This window comes from Schistocerca piceifrons, chromosome 4, assembly GCF_021461385.2.
Source record: "Schistocerca piceifrons isolate TAMUIC-IGC-003096 chromosome 4, iqSchPice1.1, whole genome shotgun sequence".
NCBI classification, from domain to species: domain Eukaryota; kingdom Metazoa; phylum Arthropoda; class Insecta; order Orthoptera; family Acrididae; genus Schistocerca; species Schistocerca piceifrons.
This window is the reverse complement of record NC_060141.1, coordinates 143,272,764-143,292,479: the sequence shown is the minus strand read 5'-3', so window position 1 is coordinate 143,292,479 and position 19,716 is coordinate 143,272,764. Positions and strand designations below refer to the sequence as shown.

Sequence of the window (19,716 nt, the reverse complement as noted above, 5' to 3'; positions counted from 1 at the left end):
AATCTACACAGCAGCAGCCAGGCGGAGGGATCCGCAGGGCTGGGCAGCGACGATGAGGGAGAAATTGTAAAGAAAGTTCAATAAATAATTGTAAAACTCCATGCCATCTGAGTCTTTGGCGCAGCCACTGTGTCTGCTGCTAACAAGTGGTGCAGAATTCGTAACAAAGGCTATGCATATCAGAATTGTAGCCACTACGTCCTTAGGAATAGCGACACTTAAGGTCACGATTAGGTGTCACTACCATTCACAGTATTCTTCAATTGGCTGCATCAACTGTTCTGCATAAATTCGCTGTTCGTCTGTGGCTATTAACTAGTTCAGGGAAGCAATCAGGTCTGTTTTCAACACATAGTTCAAAAAGGTCGGATTCTGCTTTGAGAGTGTCTCTAGCGCAGTGATCATCAAACTGTTGTTCTCAAAAGCCAGCCAGCATCGACATTGCATGGCAGCACCTCAGGCAGTGTTTGTACCAATCTTATTATTAATTAGTAACCTACATAAATTAGTGTATTATGAGCCCTAATACACTAGCTACAGTAGGGTGCAATAAGTTGGTCGACGACTCCCATGTACTGACTGTTAAAGTTAGCACCATACACAACAGTTCCTGTCGACTGTACTCTCAAATTACTGTCATGTTCAGCGACTCCAAAACTGAGACAGCGTAATGTCCTGACGTAGTGTTGTTGTGTTGTCTGTGTGACTGGACGATTAATTGAGATAACAACAGCAACTGATCCTATATTTCAATGCATTATGTAATGTGTGACATGATCACGAATGTTTACTAAATGTTTTAGAGTCATTTTTCTTCTATTCATTGTGTTGAATTATGAGGGCTGTTCAATAAAGAATGATCATAATTTTTTTTTGACGACATACCTCTACTCATCCTCATAATTTTGACAGTCCTTCTCAAAGTAGTCTCCTATGAATGTGATGCACTTGTCCCAGCGTTTCTGCCAGTCTTCAGATACATGCTGGAAACCATTTCTTGAGAGGTCCATCAAAATCACCTCCGCAGCCTTCACCACTGCTTCTGATGATTGACAATGCCTCCCATGAAGGCGTTTCTTCATGTTAGGAAATAGAAAAAAAAGTAATATAGGACTAAATCCGGACTATAGGGAGGGTGAGGGGTGCACTTCACGTTGATTTTTGCAAGATATTCAGCAAAAACATTGGCAAAATGCTGTCGCGCATTATCGTCGTGCAGATCCAGCCTGCTTCACGGAAATGTGGTCTTTTGCGTCTGATACAGACTTGAAATGTTTTGAGGACATCCCTGTAGTATTGTCCAGTTACTGGTGTGTGTGCAGGTACAACATGCTGATGAACCATTCCATGAATATCAAAGAATGAGATGATCATAACTTTCCCACCAGAAAAACCACTTTTGCTTTTTTGAGGTTGGTGATGAAGGAGATTTCCACACTGAGCTTTGCTGCATGCTCTCAGGATCAAAATGATGTAGCTGAGTTTTATCAGCAGTGATTACATTTGAAAGAAACTCCGGATTTTCATCTAACATGCAGACCTGAATGTGAATGTCCTTTTGCTGGGGCTTCAACCCACACAGACAAACATGTGTCATGTATAATATTTCTGTCACCAACGTGTGGGTGGCACCCAATGAAATGTTCAGTATTCCAGAAAGTGATCTGAAGGTAATTCGTCGATCCTCTCTCACAATGACAGCAACAGTGTTGATGTTTTCTTCCTTTGAAATTGATTGTCTTCCCTCTTTAAACCACCTCCGAGCTGTGCTGTAGGGAAGAACAGACTCTCCATAGGCCTCCTGTAACATTGTATAGGCCTCATCTGAAGATTTGTTGAGACAACAGCAAAATTTCAAAGCCGCATATTATTCCTCTCGCGTTTCCTCCATTGCAGCAGTAGGCGATGCTGAACATGTCTGACCTCGCCTGCCTCTCACAGGTGGGAACCAGGAGCCCCAATTACTACGACGTGTTTGTTGCACATTAAGCTAACAGAATATCATAAGATTAAATTTTTGTGCGAGAAATCATGACCATAAAAAAATTATGATCACTCTTTATTGAACAGCCCTTGTACAACTTAATTTCATATTCCTTGCTACAAATATGCATCACCTTTGAAGATGACCACCTCTGTAATGTGCATTCATGAATTCATGTTACTTCTGTTTGTAAGTTATATCACAGTTGTTCGTCAGTATGAGGTACACACATGCATGAGTTTTTGGTAGTGTAAGACAAACAATAAAACATCCTCCATCTCACATCTTCTAACCCTGCAGTGGCCACACTACTTACGCCTCTGCCTCTGAGGTAAGTGAATAATCTTACTTTGCTCATGGCTGAATTCACCAACGACCACATCTCAAAATATTACTGTCTCTGTAATTACTTTATTTTGATACTACTCAGGAAAACTACACTTTTAAGAAGCTCTTAACATTAGCTGACTTTTTTTAATTCGGCTGTTAGATGATAGATGCACATTAATTATAAAATACAGCATAGAACCATTGGCCACAAGAATGCTTGATTTGGGCTTTATGCATCTTGCCAGCTGTGGTTCGATGAAGATTGCTCTAGTGGTACATCTGGCCATTACAAATGCGGCTGTTATGTTTGAGGGATAACTCTGGGCGCCGTGGCTAGTATATAGATGGTTGACCTTGTTATGTCACATACCGTATGTGACATAACAATTGTCTCATGCTCATGTTCCCTCCATTCTCATAGCAACTCGCTACCACTACCATGCTGTGGTACACAGAAAAAATTAGTGCACTCCTGCTTACTAGAGATAGTGTCGAGGTTCCACAATATCATTGAACACCTGTTCTGCCCATGAATTGGGCATGCATTTGCACCAGTTTCAGTTACTCTAGCTGGACACGCTGTAATCCTCTACCCCTGGCACTGTCACAGCTCCTCTTCTGTCATCACTGCATATATGGTCCCCCATTCAGAAATCAGTAGCACACCTTCTACCCACACCTGCACAAATTTCCCTATGGCTCCCCATTTCACTGGATTGGGGTGAATGGCATAATATCTAAATTCTGCTTGCCTGCCTGTTACCTGAAGCCTAACCAGTACGTATAACAGTGCTGTCCTCAGCCCTACCAATGGCATCTGGTAAAAAAAGTCAATAATTCTCGACTGGGCTCTGCTACCAATCTCAGCTCTGACAGTAGTTCCCCCTGCACTTTCAACAACTCCAACAGATTAGGTACTGGCGACAATCAGAGTGCACTCAACTGCAATGTGCAGTGAATAGCCTCATGTACACTCATCATTTCCACTCTCGTGTCCCAAACTCTGTTTGCTAGCGATTGCAACAATCTTGTCATTTGCGACTCCTGCATCCAGTACATCTACCCATGTCTGATTGGTCCCCAGGTCTTGATTCACAGTGTCTTCCAATGCATTTTCATACTCCATTTCCTCACTTATCAGCTCTCAAAGTGTACTCGTATTGTTTAACACTTTGTCCAAGTTTGCTGTCTGTACAACAAACCGAAGGGTGGCTGAGAGACACTGGTGGAAGCGAAAAAAGGGAGATGTGGATCAGTATGTAAGGAACTATGAGCAGTATGTGCAGTTTGTGCAGTGCGTGGACTTAGTCGTAAATGAATATCATTTCAGAAACTACCAGAAGTGTCAAAGCCATTTGAAATGACTGGGGTAGATGTGTTAGGCCTCTTTAACCAGACTCTGGCAGGGAATCATTCTGAGCTTCTTCTTTTGATATGTAGAGGTAATTGTTATTCCAAACCATGAAGCAGTTACTGTCACACAAGCAATGTTTGACAGGTGAATACTCAAGTTTTGGGGACCAGAAACAACGGTTAGGAGCTGAGGGACAAATTTTATGTTGCAATTGATGAAGGAATTATGTAGCTTGTTATGTATGAAGAAATTAAGAATTGATTTGCTCCACCCACACTAGAGTGGTAGAGCAGATGTGTGTATCAGACGATCGGAAGGATGTCAAGTTACTATGCGAACTCACACCATAATGTTTAGGATAAATGCCTTTTGTTTCTCGTGGCTGCATACAATTCAAGGGTCCACAATAGTACAGGGCTATGTCCGTGCAAGATGGTGTATGGGAAAAAAATCTCATTGCCATTTGATTTGATAAGGTGAAAAGAGGCAAGGATAAAGACTCAGTCCATGAATACACAAGAACAGTGAGAGAAGTATGGAAGCAGGTGTAAAAGGCAAATATAAAGATAGTAGAGAAACAGGAGGAAGCTATGAAGTGCAGTGTTAAGCCTACCACATTATAGAGTAGGGCAGTAGGTGATATTATCCAGCCCTTACACACCAAAGTGTAAGACAAATAAATTTGTCACAACTTCCCAGTAACCCTACCAAGTGATAGAGACTATTTCGCCAGTCAGCATTAGGCTACTGCTGTGAATGGATCGATAATAGTGGATTTGGATGTCTGTGATCATGCAGAAGCACCAACAGGTCAATCCCATGAATAGTACGTATGGAACTAGAGAAAGAGGCAAAAAGAAAGGAGCATTAGAGTACACATAAAAGATGATAAATGATCTTGTACCATGTGCATTAGGGTTGAAAAAGAAACAGGGGCATTTTATAGTGTTTGCTGTGATTATTTAGGGCATTACGTGCAAGGTAGTTAGTTGTAACGTGTTAAGGGTGAACGAAGAAGTTTTGTGCTAGAATAAAAGTTTCTTTAGTTTTATTCTTATGCAAAGTGCTGATCAGTGACAGCAGTCTTCTGAGGGGGAAGAAGGATGATAGTAGTCCCTGTCCTAAGGTTGCTGTACACCAAAAGCAATACCTCTTCACCTGTGGTGAAGTGGGAGTGCTGTGGAACCAACACCTGGCGGGAGGATTTCTGTTAGCCATACAAGAAGATGTGGTGATGCCAGCCACCAATGGACGCTGAGTTTAGTTTTTAACAGATGCAAAGGAGGCTGGAGGAGGTGCTTTCTGGTTTTCGCCAGATAGCCACGAACAGAGGAGTACTTGGGGAAGTTAAGGGGGGAGTATGAGAAGTTACATAAGTCATATGAGCAATTCCGAGAACAAATGCAGCAAGCAGTAGAGGCTGTGCCACGTTCCCTTTGACAACGTAAGAGACGTTGGATGGAGGCCAGGGGAACAATTTTGAACATTATGTTTGCAACAGTGGATGCCAGCGACGTGAGAGAGCTCAACGTGACAGTGGAGATGACGATCGTCACACTTGCTGAATTGTGATTGCATCTTATACAACTTGCAGTCACTTTCAGCGTTCTGAACTACTTGTCATTTAGCAGGTATTCAAACTCAGAACATCTTCTTAGCCTGTTGTGCGAGTCTTTCAACGCTGATAACGATTATACAGAATGAAGTGACACTCCACATTTTATTTTATTTTATTTTATTTACGTACAGTACCAGCGTAAGTTGTACCTTACACACAGCTATTGAATATTTTCAATTAGTTATGCATGATAATTCAACTTGAGTGTATCACACTTCCTTTCCAGAGGATTGTTCCACCACAATGAATTTGAGTTAGTTCAGTGAACTATTCAGAAAATTACTGCGAGTCTGGAACCAGAAATAGACAAAATTCCATCGTTTGTGTAGCAGCCATTCCCCACAACTTACGTGCCTCCGAAATTTAACAAAGTTAGTCGTTACCTCTGATCTCGAATTTAAAGATTCACTTCAAACGTCAATAACTTCCGAAAAGTCCCAACAAGAAGTTATCCTCAAAATTAATCTTGTCTTGATGATTTCAGATTAAAATTCACAATGCTTTTCAAAATACACAGTTACTTTATTATTCTTGAAGGATACCTAAGTAAATTTTCACTATCACCAATATATTTTACAATAACATCGATGTCAATTTTAGTAGGTCAAGGCAAGAACTAGCTCAGTCATCATTACATTTTACCCTAACAACATTTACCGTCCATTCTTATATTCTTAAAGGCAATTAATTCCATTTACTTTTATGTGACACAGAGGGTGCTAACAAACGCTGACAGAATCTTCTTCCACATGATGACCTTCAATTGGAGGTCAACAGTGGTGAGCTCTCTGTCTTTGGGGGCTGCATCAAAGAGGTTATCGCACTCTCCCTTGACATGAAACAGATACAACAACAAAAACATTTAAGTACACAATTCAAACTTGTTGTTGTTGTTGTTGTCTTCAGTCCTGAGACTGGTTTGATGCAGCTCTCCATGCTACTCTGTCCTGTGCAAACTTCTTCATCTCCCAGTACTTGCTGCAACCTACATCCTTCTGAATATGCTTAGTGTATTCATCTCTTGGTCTCCCTCTACGATTTTTACCCTCCACGCTGCCCTCCAATGCGAAATTTGTGATCCCTTGATGCCTCAGAACATGTCTTACCAACCGGTCCCTTCTTCTTGTCAAGTTGTGCCACAAACTCCTCTTCTCCCCAATTCTATTCAATACTTCCTCATTAGTTATGTGTGATCTACCCATCTAATCTTCAGCATTCTTCTGTAGCACCACATTTCGAAAGCTTCTATTCTCTTCTTGTCCAAACTATTTATCGTACATGTTTCACTTCCATACATGGCTACAGTCCATACAAATACTTTCAGAAACGACTTCCTGACACTTAAATCTATACTCGATGTTAACAAATTTCTCTTCTTCAGAAACGCTTTCCTTGCCATTGCCAATCTACATTTTATATCCTCTCTACTTCGACCATCATTTGTTATTTTGCTCCCCAAATAGCAAAACTCCTTTACTACTTTAAGTGTCTCATTTCCTAATCTAATTCCCTCAGCATCACCCGACTTAATTCGACTACATTCCATTACCCTCGTTTTGATTTTGGTGATATTCATCTTATATCCTCCTTTCAAGACACTGTCCATTACGTTCAACTGGTCTTCCAAGTCCTTTGCTGTCTCTGACAAGATTACAATGTCATCGGCGAACCTCAAAGTTTTTATTTCTTCTCCATGGATTTTAATACCTACTCCGAATTTTTCTTTTGTTTCCTTTACTGCTTGCTCAATATACAGATTGAATAACATCAGGGACAGGTTACAAGCCTGTCTCACTCCCTTCCCAACCGCTGCTTCCCTTTCATGCCCCTCGACTCTTCTAACTGCCATCTGGTTTCTGTACAAATTGTAAATAGCCTTTTGCTCCCTGTATTTTACCCCAGCCACCTTCAGAATTTGAAAGAGAGTATTCCAGTCAACATTGTCAAAAGCTTTCTCTAAGTCTACAAATGCTAGAAATGTAGGTTTGCCTTTTCTTACTCTATTTTCTAAGATAAGTCGTAGGGTCAGTATTGCCTCACGTGTTCCAACATTTCTGCGGAATCCAAACTGATCTTCGCCGAGGTCGGTTTCTACCAGTTTTTCCATTCGTCTGTAAAGAATTCGCGTTAGTATTTTGCAGCTGTGACTTATTAAACTAATAGTTCGGTAATTTTCACATCTGTCAACACCTGCTTTCTTTGGGATTGGAATTATTATATTCTTCTTGAAGTCTGAGGGTATTTCGCCTGTCCCATACATCTTGCTCACCAGATGGTAGAGTTTTGTCAGGACTGGCTCTCCCAAGGCTGTCAGTAGTTCTAATGGAATGTTGTCTACTCCCGGGGCCTTGTTTCGACTCAGGTCTTTCAGTGCTCTGTCAAACTCTTCACGCAGTATCGCATCTCCCATTTCATCTTCATCTACAACCTCTTCCATTTCCATAATATTGTCCTCAAGTACATCGCCCTTGTATAGACCCTCTATATACTCCTTCCACCTTTCTGCTTTCCCTTCTTTGCTTAGAACTGGGTTTCCATCTGAGCTCTTGATAGTCATACAAGTGGCTATCTTGTCTCCAAAGGTCTCTTTAGTTTTCCTGTAGGCAGTATCTATCTTACCCCTAGTGAGATAAGCCTCTACATCCTCACATTTGTCCTCTAGCCATCCCTGCTTAGCCATTTTGCACTTCCTGTCGATCTCATTTTCAGACGCTTGTATTCGTTTTTGCCTGCTTCATTTACTGCGTTTTTATATTTTCCCCTTTCATCAATTAAATTTAATATTTCTTCTGGTACCCAAGGATTTCTACTAGCCCTCGTCTTTTTACCTACTTGATCCTCTGCTGCCTTCGCTACTTCATCCCTCAGAGCTACCCATTCTTCTTCTACTGTATTTCTTTCCCCCAGTCCTGTCGATTGTTCCCTTATGCTCTCCCTGAAACTCTGTACAACCTCTGGTTTAGTCAGTTTATCCAGGTCCCATCTCCTTAAATTCCTTTTTCCAGTTTCTTCAGTTTTAATCTACAGTTCATAATCAATAGATTGTGGTCAGAGTCCACATCTGCCACTGGAAATGTCTTACAATTTAAAACCTGGTTCCTAAATCTCTGTCTTACCGTTATATAATCTATCTGGTACCTTCTAGTATCAAACTTAACAACTTCCAAAATAACCTTAACATTAATCATACTAAATATTCAATATCATATAATATAATATACTATTACTTGCGAACTGAGTGATTGGAGATGTGGTGTTACTGCTTTGATATTTGATTACACTCCATCCCCCACTTGTTAGCTGGCAGGTGATAAGAATAATGCTATCTTTCTCTGTAGTGCTTACTACTGTTCCCTGTTTAAGTACTTTTATTCTTTTTTCATTTTATTTTAATAAGTACTGCAAATTCAACTGAAGAGCCGAAGAAACTGGTAAACTTGCCTAATATCGTGTAGGGCCCCGCAAGCACTCGGAATTGCCGTAACAGACATGGCCTGGGCCCGACTAATGTCTGAATTAGTGCTGGAGGGAACTGACACCATGAATCCAGAACGGCTGTCCATAGATCCGTAAGAGTACGAGGGGGTGGAGATCTCTTCTGAGCAGCACGTTGCAAGGCATCCCAGATATGCTCAGTAATGGTGATGTCTAGAGAGTTTGGTGGCCAGCTGAAGTATTTAAACTCAGAAGGGTGTTCCTGGAGCCACTCTGTAGGAATTCTGGACGTGTGGGGTGTCACATTGTCCTGCTGGAATTGCCCAAGTCCGTCGGGATGCACAATGGACGTGAATGGATGCAGCTGATCAGACAGGATGCTTACGTACGTGTCACCTGTCAGAGTCGTATCTAGATGTATTAGGGGTCTCATATCACTGCAACTGCACACGCTTCACACCATTACAGAGCCTCCATCAGCTTCAACAGTCCCCTTCAGACATGCAGGGTGCATAGGTTCATGAGATTGTCTCCATACCCATACACGTCCATCCATTCGATACAATTTGAAATGCAGCTTATCCGACCAGGCAATGTGTAACCAGGCATCAACAGTCCAATGTCGGTGTTGACAGGCCCAGGTGGGGCGTAAAGCTTTGTGCCGTGAAGTCATCAAGGGTACACAAGTGGACCTTTGGCTTCAAAAGCCCATATCGATTATGCACCCTGACACTTTTTGATGGCCCACCATTGAAATCTGCAGCAATTTGTGGAAGGGTTGCTCTTCTGTAATGTTGAGTAATTCTCTTCAGTCGTCATTGGTTACGTTCTTGCAGGATCTTTTGCTGGCCCAGCGATGTCGGAAATTTGATGTTTTACTGGATTCCTGATATTCATGGTACACTCATGATATGCTCGTGTGGGAAAATATCCACTTCATCGCTACTTCGGAGATGCTGTGTCCCATCGCTCTTGCTCCGACTAAAACTCCGTGTTCAAACTCTCTTAAATCTTGATAACCTGTCATTGTAGCAGCAGAAACTGGTCTAACAACTGTGCCAGGCACTTGTCTTATACAGACGTTTCTGACTGCAGCACTGTATTCTGCCTGTTTACATATTTCTATATTTGAATACACACACCTATACCAGTTTCTTTGGCACTTCGGTGTGTATCACAATACACTTCTTAGTTCAGTATCCATTACCTTCCTCAGTCTACATTACCGTTACCTGATCCTTGAGCGTTATGATTGACTGCTCATTCAAAAATTTCACTAGACACAAATACCGCACCTTACCAATATAAGGAATTCATCCTCAGTCCACAGAGTTCGCTCATGCCAGCCGTCTCCCTGTGCGACTAGGGCTTATGAACACCCTATTGTATGGCCAATACAATTGTAAAACATAAGTCAAAAAGTGTTTAACACCACTGTGGAATAATTGCTCTGTCTATCCTAATAGCACTCCTATTAGTTGGGCAGCTTCACAGATCCACCAAAAACAATACCACAAGCAACTCGAACAATACCAAAACTATTCACTGCTTTGCACTTGCCACTGCCTCCCAGCAGCTGCCACCAGGACACGAAAAACCAACATTAGCCCCTCGTAGCTGCTACTACCCAGAATGCTAAATTTCTTTATCAATAGCACTTGACTGTCACCATACAGATGCTACTTCCCATGGTAACTGCTCATAAAATCGTCAGAAAGTTCAGGTGGTTAATTATTCTTGTGTTTTGTGTGGTTACTGTTTAAGTTGATCTTACACCACTATCGGGTTGTCCGTTTTGCAGGCTGGGCTAATTAGATACTTGTGTGCTGGTCCAGCTCCTGGTTGTCCAACAAGCCAATAGATTGTTCGTCGTTAAATTTGCCCTTGGCTGCCTTCCCCTCCTGAAATCAAGCCTCAAAATTGTGCAAATAGGTTAGTTTCAAGCCATCAGACAGTTACTAAATTTCACTAAGTTAAACTCTGTTGCAAGTTTAGTTCACCACAGAATTGTTTCCAATTTACCAAGTGCTTAAGACCTAAAGGCCTGCTTGCTGTCACTATTTATACATTTGTTGTATTCCTAGTAGCCACCACTGTGCCCATGGGCGGTTCTAGAAGTCGGTCAAGGGGGGCAAGCTAATTGGGGGAGGGGGTTCAGGGAGTGGAATATCGCGTAACAAAAGGAGAGTTGGGGTCCTGGTAAAATTTGGTGTTGCTTAAAGTAGTTTTTGGCAATTGTTTTGGAGTTCGGGGTAAAAGAAACTTATTTTCACATGGGAGATTTTATAAATTACATAAACCATGAAAAAGGTGAACTTACAACAAATAAGTTTTCATTAATTTTCTGGATACAGAAGGTGACATGAATGTAAAAACTTGAACTTGACATGAATATAAAAAAATTCTGTGACAAAGAATTCACTCTATATTTCCGTCTTCAGCCCAATTTTCATGCTCATTCGCCTCTGTGTCTTTTTACTGAATATGTCAACGATATTTTCAATGTTAATACATCTTTCTTTATGGGTATTTGCAAGAGCCAATCCATTTAATCTCACCTGCCCCAATGTGTTACGCAAATAAGTCTTTATTCGTCTCAAAGTAGAGAAGCTTCGTTCAGGAGTGCTTTCGTTCACAGGAATAGCCCCAAATATTTGAAGTAAAACATATACATTTGGGGGAAACTTCTTGTCACGGTTCTTTAATGCTTCAGTTACTGTTTCAGGTCTTTTACGTTCATCAACCCACTTTTTCTTCCATAGTTTCAGCTCTCCTTTCATTAAAAGCGAAGAACTCACCAAAAACTGTCCATATTCCTCGGATGCCTGGATCACTTCATCCTCACTGTATTTTAAGTGTGCAGGAATAAAACCTTCAAGTGGAAATATGGTGCGAAAATTTTGGGGAAATCTTGTTTCTAGCTCGGCAATAAAACGATCCACAACAGGTGAAAATACTGTTCGCCTGAAGTATTCCTCGGCGTTTGTAGCAGGAATGTTGTCTCTTTTGGTTTGTGTTGAAATAGTCCTTGGCATTGCTATTACACTTCCAATATCTTCTGCCAGTTTAACAGCATCTTCAAAAATACTTCCGAATTCTGTTTCCGAATCCATCCTTATATTGTTGAACACCTCAAGCATATCATTGACATGATTTAAGGCAGTTAAATCCATTTTAGGCAGTTAAATCCATTTTAGGACTTTGGAGCTGTTCACTTAGTCTTAGAGTTAAAGAGAAGCAATATGCCGCAGTTGCTAAAGCTACTACGAAGTCTCCTCTTCGAACAGCACAACTAAACATACAAGCTTTACTAGGCGTTTCTGCGTTGGTTTCACGACTACTTGAAAGTTCGTCAAGCAAGATCACGACCGGGACAAATAACTCCTTGAAAGTAATAAGGATATCATGTCTTTCTATCCATCTTGTTGGACACATTGCCTTCATTTTTTTTTTTTTTTTTTTTTTGACTCTGTGAATGTACTCGTGATATAGCTTCCTCTAGGGAACTTTTTCTGTTTGCAGAGGCAGACAAGAATTCTGAAACTGATCCTACAATTCCCATCATTTTTCTAACTGTTAGAGTATCACAAGACTTAGAAATACACAAGTTCAAAGAGTGGCTAAAACAATGGGTATAAATAGCCAATGGTTGTTTACTAAAAATAGGAACTTGAACTTCTTTAATTCTCCCAGCCATGTTTGAGCCGCCATCATAGCCCTATCCACAAAGATATTGATAGCTCAGTCCCAGTGTCTCGAGTTCTTCATCAATGGCTTCTGCAATCGAAGTGCCAGTAGTTGATTTAAGCTCGGTAAAACCCAGAAAGTCTTCTTTGGTAACAAAGGTCTCTATGTCAATGTACCTAATACAAAATATCATCTGTTCCTTAGTGTGGTATCGATAGCAACACATAGTTTCAAAGGTTGGCACTATCATGAAACACAGACGACAGCGCCCTCTAGCCGGTGCTGTCGAGTTCTACGAGCACCACGACTGCTTCGCCCTTTTTCATCAGGTGCAGCCAGCCAGGAAACTTCGCTTCAGTTTGCTATCCATTCGACAGGTCGAATACTTCGCATCTGTACAGTTATGTATTCTTTCTTGCACCAGTAAACCATTTTTAAACTCACTGCAGTACCGACGTATTTCTCCTGCTCCTTCTCCTACCCGCGCGCCGCCTACCAAGCGGGATACAAAACTTAGTTGTGACATGAGTTGTTTTATCACACACAATGCTAAAATATTTAGCCTTTTTCACATCCCTGGATACTGAGGAGCGAATAGCGTCACCAATGCAATGTATGCCTTCGTTTTAGACTGTGTTACTTATCACAGAACTGTTTCAGCCACATGTACTGAAATGATATTTTAAATCTTCATCTCCAGCATCCACAAGAAAAGTCAAAAGACTCTGAAACACTCCATGTTTTCACTCTAGAAGATCATCAGTTTTTTCTTCTTTTAGCTGAGGATTTAAACCATGATCACGATGTCCTCGTAAAGATAGGTTATTTCTAGCACACAGGCCTATAGTCTTTATAATAGCACTCGGTCTTCAGGCCAAAAGTGGCCCATCGGGACCATCCGACAGCCGTGTCGTCCTCAGATGAGGATGCGGATAGCAGGGGCGTATGGTCAGCACACCACTCTCCCGGTCGTTATGATGTTCTTTTTTTTTTTCGGTCGAGTAGCCCCTCAATTGGCATCACGATTCTCAGAGCACCCCCGAAAAATGGCAAAAGCGCATGGCAGCCCAGACGGTCACCCATCCAAGTACCAGCCACGTCTGACAGCGCTTAACTTCAGTGATCTGACGGAAACCGGTGTTTCCACTGCGGCAAGGCCATTTCCCCTTTATAAAAGGCCTCAAGCGTTTCCGGATTTCTTCAATAACTGAAGATATCTTGGTATCAAGAACAACAGCAATACTTTTTTTACTTGCTTCCGTAGACTTGGTGAACTGTATAGCCTTCTCCATGGAAAATTTGTGATATTTTGTGTTTTCATGATGATCTTCCAGCACCTGAAGAAAAAAACAGAACACATGCAGTACAAAATCCACCACGTAACCTTTTACTGTACGAAAGCCAGTTGTACTGGCTCATCCATTCATGCTTAAATCTTCGGTTTTGCTTCCCTTGTAATTGAATAGGAAAAGAAAAGTTTGCAGGAGGCTTTCAAGTATTCTTTAAAAACTTAAGCGTCTCATCATCATGTAAGGCGCCTTTAACAGCTCTTCCTATATCATATGGATCATAATATGTTTGTCCTTCTTTCTTCCTGTGAATTAAATACGCTTTAAATTTCAGTATTATGTACAAGTGGCTCAACACAAAAGTATATAGCGTTATTTACACATATAAATAATTTTAATTTATATGACCACTAAAAAGTCACCATTTGTCTTCCAAAATATTAACATTACCTCACATTCCTCGGTCTTGCCCTCTCCCCCTACAAACATTCGTATGGGCGCCCTCAGTAAACAGTACTGAAATGGTCTTGTGTACTGACATGCTTAATGAAGGTACTAACTTCAGCAATTCCAAACAGTAATGATAAGAAAAAAAGTCTCAGAACAGTGAAGCAGTAAAGAGTATAAGAAAGCAGACAACAATGGTTACTTCAGACATTGTTTCAGCTACCTAATGTTACCGGCAGCCGGGAACGAGTGACTGCCATCACCAGCCTTCTACCAATTCAGTACCGTCAAGATACAGTTTACACACTAACCTCTCGTTTGTTTGTGAAACTGGTCAGTGAACAGTATTTATGAGTCCCAAGATACATAAAATCTAAGTTCCTCTTAATTTAGTGGCCTTTGTCTGGACGTTTTGTTTGCAAATGTTCCTACAGAAAGGCTTCAAAATTTAACACGACATTAGCGACCTATGTCAGCGAAGGTTGTTGGTTGGTTCCTCCCTATGTCATCATTCAGTAGCAGTCAAATTGATAACAGCAAAACCAGGAAAGATTCCACGTCACATTACTTACTGCAGGCCTATAAGCTTTCTTCTAGTAGTCTGAAAAGCTTTTAGAAACTTCTGAAATGCTCTCACATGTTTATAGACTATAACTGAAAGTCGGTAGATATTCTTGAGAAACAAAGCTTTGAATTACTTGTAAAGTGACAGAATAAATGAAGGTCAATTTCGCACCTTACATAAGAGCTTTATATATCGTAACAGAAAGGTGAATATGACACCTAACTTAATTCGGCAGTAATGAGCAAATTTGCCTGCAAGTATGTAACGTAAAAGGGATAACACTCAATCGACGGTATTAACGCACTGATCATATAATGCATGTCTATGAGCAGAAGGTGAGACAAGCAGCAAGAGGAAACGTTTTGATTTGGAAGCAATCGTGAGGAGAGGTGAAGGCCACACCACAGGGGGTGCCACGGAAAGCACTTATGGCGCATCCCAAGGTGGGAGTCAACAACTGACCGACCAGGTGACTCAGACCCCATTGGTCGAAAAACGCCGTGACACAGAGAACGAAAGAAGCCAGATGGGGAGACAGTTCGGCTACTAGAAAGACCAGACGGAAATTTTCGAGGACTCTTCTCTGAACAGGCGTCAAGTGCAGAATGGGGCGCATAATGCTCTGAACGACGCAGAGGAGAAATTTGTGGGAACACAGCGGCTGACGTCCAGCTAGAATTTAGCTGTAGCGTCGTTTAACTCCAACAGAGGAGAAATGAACCAGCCAGTTAATTGATTGTTCTTGAGAGAACTGAGACGGCATTATAATACGCACGCTGCTCCAGCCGTGCGGGTGTATATCGCCATATTCTAAGACTATGGATGAGTACTTGTTTTCTCGCATAACGAGAAACATAGGGAGAGTTTCTGCTGGAAAATTCAGCAAAGGTTTAATAAGTTTTTATAGGAATTTCAGAGGAAGAGAGCGGCCATGCATATGATAGCTCATCACAGCTAAGGTAAATACCACGTGCAGAGGTGTAAACTTGGTTCACTAGCTTGCGTCCACTGTAAACTCGAGCGACCTTGGCTAATCTTTTGCTGAACTTGTCACAAAACTAACGATCCTCCGTAGAATTGATTCTCACACCAAATAGTACCAAACTTTGAACCGGAATCGGATGATTTATAGTAGTACTAACCAGCATAATAACATAACTGTAAGAATAATTTTGTAAAGCAACTTCTAGTTAAAATTTAATATTGTTATGTTTAGGATTAGTTAAATTTCAGAGGACAAGATGTGTCATTTTCACAACTGTCTTAGCAGTGACACATTGTAAACTGTGTAAAAAGTGTGTATATCTGTGAAAAGTTTGCAACATTAAACAAACGTCATTACAGCATACACAGTTGTGTCCTCATAGAAAAAGCAACCACCATCACATCTTACAAATTTTGTCGATATTATTAATACCAAAATTACGTATGAGCAGCTTTAGTAAAAAAATACAACAATATGTTATTTTTCAGTACAAACTACTTAAATAATGCTGGTTTGTGCAGAAAATATTTTACTTCCTTATAGACGAATGGCATCTTTATAAACTGACCTCACTTTTTTTTTCAACAAGTCGTATTCTTACCATTAGTTATCGATTAAACATAATAGCGCAAATATTACGTAATTAATAACTACTAGTAAAAAATCTGAGTAACATGAAGGAAGTATTATTTAAAATTAAGAAGATATGTCCATGACCAATTGTTTTGTGTTGTCGAAATTCTAGACTCTAGATACACAAGCCTGCGACGGTCCCAATTCTGTAGCGCAAGCTTCAGATTCCTTACGAGAGTTTTTGGCTCTATGCTCAGGTTTTCCAAAATAATCCGTTAACTTGCGATTCATTGCAACAACTTCTTTAATCACTCAGTCCAATCTCTAACACACTATTATGTCAGAAAAAAATTGACGCTTCACGACGCATGATTCGGTGACACTACACAGTTACACACTTCAGTAATATCAATAACTGTATTCGGAAAACAAGTTTTCGCTGACAGCTCGTGGAAGAGTTGGAAGGACAGCCGATTGTTTTTAACAATCGATTGGTCAGTCGATTGTTTTCTCGTCCAGTCGGTTTCTTCACTCGGTTGCAGCCGTTATATGATTTTTGCAATCAGTTTCCGGCTTTGAGTTATTTTATTTACATTCTCTTTCGGACTTTTCGGTTATCATATCAACTTTTGGTTGGTTTTTTAAATTTAATATCAGATGCTGCCCTGTAAATTTATGTTTTTTTAAATGAACCATTACCTTTTAATACGTTTCTGAAATATCTATGATCAAAGTTGTAAAGATCGTTTTGGAACACCCTGTAATTTCCTTACTTCTTTATTGAGATAATGAGAAGCCGCCAACAATCGGCGACCGTATACACCGCGACGTCGCCCCGCTCGGCAGACAGCTGAATAATTTAAATATCATTTGCCTTCTACTCATTGAGCTGTATTAAAACGGACTTCATTTACGTTCATATTCCTTTCTACAAACGCGTACTACGTTTCAACATGAACATCTCTATAATGCGCTTTCATAAATTGCTGTAACTCTCATGTGTAGTCTATTATCTACTGGTCAATAGGTGGCGCGCGCCTGCTGGCGTTGCAACGCGTCTACAGAATGTATGTGCCCGGGAAAATAATACGATTTGACCCAGATGTCCAGCGATTTCGAAGTTTTTGCTGGGGTTAGCAATTTTAGTGTTGGTAGGCATACCCGGAATATTTAGCTTTCTTGATTATTGTAAGTTGTACATTAATATACATACAGTGTATATTAATAAATAATAAGACGCATATTTTAAGTTAAATGATATTTATTGATTTAGATAGTAAGCTGTTCGCCGCTCTTGTTATTATGTTAAAATGTGTTTGAAATACATTGCAACCAATATTACTACATAATTATAAAAAAAAGATTGAATCTGCTGAAGTAGTATATTCGCAGATTTCTGGTGTCATTTTATCCAGTATTAATGGTACTCCATTAAGTGGGGGTGGGGGCTATAGACCCCATAGCCCCCCCTTGCAACCGCCCTTATTCTGATTATAAACAACAGAGATGAAAATTTCTAACTTAAACATAGGGTAATTTTTCTGAGTGAGCTGTGTGTGATAAAAAAGCATACCTCAGGGATTTCACCATACTGTTGAATATTGAAGCCACTGAAGGTTTTAATTTCAGTCAGTCACCTGGCAATCAGTTAGCTCCTACCTTATCCGAATTCGAGATATACATTTGTGTTCTGGAAGTCATCTGCTACGTCGATAACGAAGCAATCAACAACAGAATCCAAGAAGCCAACCAGGCGCTGCATTTTCTCCTTTTATGATGAGTCGTTCTATATCTCGCCAGTGTTCGGCATTGACATGTGAAATAGCGGCGTGCATTAGTTCCAGTACGTCCGGCAGCTTAACACTATCGGACTGCAGATTCCTCGACTTGCGCCATAGGGTGGTGGGGTTTCGGGTTCCGCTGGATAGGTCAGGAGTCCACTACATACAGCAGGCGGCTACACGGGTAGCATGGGTTGTGTGGCATGGAATGGGCGGATTTTTAGGTTAGATGGCCTCGGGCAAGTACACAAAGGGCAACAGCCTCAAAGAGTGCGGGGCAAAGTCAGGACATGCAGGGGCCAAGCAGCAATCGGTATTGTAATTGTAAACTGTCGAAGCTGCGTTGGTAAAGTACCGGAACTTCAAGCGCTGACAGAAAGCACCGAAGCTGAAATCGTTATAGGTACAGAAAGCTGGCTGAAGCCAGAGATAAATTCTGCCGAAATTCTTACAAAAGCACAGACGGTGTTTAGAAAGGATAGATTGCATGCAACCGATGGCGGCGTGTTTGTCGCTGTTAGTAGTAGTTTATCCTGTAGTGAAATAGAAGTAGATAGTGCTTGTGAATAATAATTCCTGTGGAGGTTATACTCAACAACTGAGCTAGGTTAATAATTGGCTCCTTTTACCGACCTCCCGACTCAGCAGCATTAGTGGCAGAACAACGGAGAGAAAATCTGGAATACATTTCACATAAATTTTCTCAGCATGTTATAGTCTTAGGTGGAGATTTCAATTTACCATATATAGACTGGGACACTCAGATGTTTAGGACAGGTGGTAGGGACAGAGCGTCGAGTGACATTATACTGAGCACTATCTGAAAATTACCTCGAGCAATTAAACAGAGAACCGACTGGTGAAGATAACATCTTGGACCTACTGATAACAAACAGACCCAAACTTTTCGACTCTGTAAACGCAGAACAGGGAGTCATTGATCATAAGGCCGTTGCAGCATCCCTGAGTAGGGAAGTAAAAAGGAATATAAAAAAAGGGAGGAAGGTTTATCTGTTTAGCAAGAGTAATAGGAGGCAGATTTCAGACTACCTAACAGATCAAAACGAAAATTTCTGTTCCGACACTGACAATGTTGAGTGTTCATGGTAAAAGTTCAAGGCAATCGTAAAAAGCCTTTCAGACAGATACGTGCCGAGTAAAACTGTGAGGGACGGGAAAAACCAACGTTGGTTCAACAACAAAGTTAGGAAACTACTGCAAAAGCAAAGAGAGCTTCACTGCAAATTTAAACGCAGCCAAAACCTATCAGATAAACAGAATCCAAACGATGTCGAAGTTAGGGTAAGGAGGACTATGCGTGAAGCGTTCAGTGAATTCAAAAGTAAAATTCTATGTACCGACTTGAGAGAAAATCCTAGGAAGTTCTGGTCTTACGTTAAATCAGTAAGTGGATCGAAACAGCATATCCAGACTCTCTGGGATGATAATGGCATTGAAACAGAGGATGACACACGTAAAGCTGAAATACTAAACACCTTTTTCCAAAACTGTTTCACAGAGGAAGACCGCACTGCAGTTCCTTCTCTAAATCCTCGCATGAACGGAAAAATGGCTGACATCGAAATAAGTGTCCAAGGAATAGAAAAGCAACTGAAATCACTCAACAGAGGAAAGTACACTGGACTTGACGGGATACCAATCCGATTC

The 19,716-nt window shown here is 40.9% G+C and overlaps 1 protein-coding gene and 1 pseudogene across 1 annotated transcript in view; one reads left to right on the top strand and one right to left on the bottom strand.

Moving 5' to 3' along the window:
- Nucleotides 1-19,716, top strand: part of LOC124794638 (juvenile hormone esterase-like) — a 516,675-nt gene that overhangs the window by 327,267 nt on the left and 169,692 nt on the right. The gene's annotated exons all lie outside the window — the stretch shown is intronic.
- Nucleotides 13,456-13,573, bottom strand: LOC124796559 (annotated as a pseudogene).